Raw genomic sequence first — 1,759 nt, 5'->3', positions numbered from 1 at the left:
ATAGAAAGAGAAGAATGGTAGTTTTTTCTCTCCAGAAAAATCTCCTAGAGGGTAGCAGCTTAAGAAGAGGGAAGAGACGCAAGGAAGGGAACAAAGCATTCAACCTTGGGTCTTGCAAGATTTGTAGCATCAGAGTTAAAGTCGGAGTGGCGAAAGCTTCTTGCAGTTCTACCTTCATTCTATTAATTGATTTCTTTAACTTTTAAATTGTAGATGATGATGTTGAATAATGTTGATATTTTGGATTTTAATTCCCAACCCATGAGCTAATCTCATCAGGTTAGAATTACTAGATGAATTTTTATTACTTTTAATGGCCATGATATTATCTTGTGTAGATCTACTGTTTTATTCAATTTGGGTTCTGTTAAATACATGCATGTAAGCTCTAGAGATAGATGAATGCATGTCATGTTCTTAGGCTTGATTTAATTCTAAAAAGGTTAAGTGAGTTGGATTGTAATCGAATGATACAAGCGAGTACTTGAACGAATGCTCGTAGCACTCTAGACATGGAGCTGCCTTTTGTACAAAGAAAGGAAGGATAGTGTAAGGTATCGTTCTTGAGACTTGTAGACATACAAAGTCTTGGAATGGTAGCTTAAAGTCTAGTTCTCGAAAGAAGCAGACTGCAGTAGTTATACTCTGAACAGTAATTTGGTTAAAGCTTTTCCATGACATTATTATGTTATAAAGGTATAATTTGAGTAATTCCAACCTTCCATTTCAATAACATAAATCCTCCCAATTTTGTCTTGTATATTTTCCATAGCAATTTATTCAGTATTTGATCTTAATATTTCATACATTAATACTCTTCATCAAATTGTTATTCTATTCATTTTTCTATAGCTTAATTAGTATAGTTCATAGTGATAAATCAACCGTTTTAACCCATTCCGATCCCTATGGAAACAGTCTTACTTATCACTTTATTACTTGATTCGACGTGTATACTTGCACATTCACATTAAGTATTCATATGGAACAAGTTTTTGGCACCGTTACCGGAGATCGGCAATTTGATGAAATTTGGTTGTTATTATCTATTTAATTTTGTTAGTTTTAGCTTACTAAGTTGTTTTTTTATTCTTTTTCTGGTTTGCTACTAATTTATGAGTAGAGGTATTCCCGAAAATGAAGAGTATTATTTTAACCCAAAATTTGAGAGAACTTTGAGGAGAAGGAGAAAATTTGCAAGGATTGGAAATGATCATAACAAAGAAGATTCATTACATCCGAATTGTAGGGATGCAGATATTCCTCGTGTGATAGATGATAGAGATAGACCTATTAGAGAACATGTAGTGCCAATCTTGGATGATTTGAATCCAGTGATTGTTAGACGACATGTTCAAGCTCAGCATTTTGAGTTGAAACCAACAATGTTTCGAATGCTACAAATAGTGGGACATTTCAGTGGGTTACTTACTGAAGATCCACGGTTGCATTTAAGACTCTTTTTGGAGGTTTGTGATTCATTCAGGCAATAGGGCATTCTTGAATATGCCTTGAGACTCAAGCTATTTCCTTATTCATTGTGAGATCGTGCTAGAGCATGGTTGAATGCTTTGCCACCAGGAACGGTGGCATCTTGGAATGAACTTTGTCAGAGGTTTTTGTTAAGGTACAATCCTCCAAATATGAATGCCAAATTAAGGAATGATATTACCTCTTTTCAGAAATCTGAGGATGAGACTTTGTATGAAGCTTGGGAGAGATTCAAGGAATTAATTAGAAAATGCCCGATGCATGGTTT

The 1,759-nt window shown here is 34.5% G+C and overlaps 1 non-coding gene across 1 annotated transcript; it reads right to left on the bottom strand.

Annotated features, from left to right (window-relative positions):
- Positions 1-1,652: 1,652 nt before the first annotated feature.
- On the bottom strand, positions 1,653-1,759 carry LOC128032665 (small nucleolar RNA R71). The gene has a single exon (XR_008188914.1). It is a non-coding gene; the product is annotated as a small nucleolar RNA R71 (small nucleolar RNA).

Source organism: Gossypium raimondii, chromosome 1, assembly GCF_025698545.1.
Source record: "Gossypium raimondii isolate GPD5lz chromosome 1, ASM2569854v1, whole genome shotgun sequence".
Lineage (NCBI taxonomy): Eukaryota > Viridiplantae > Streptophyta > Magnoliopsida > Malvales > Malvaceae > Gossypium > Gossypium raimondii.
Note: the sequence above shows the minus strand (reverse complement) of the source record. Positions and strands in the feature narration are given on the sequence as shown.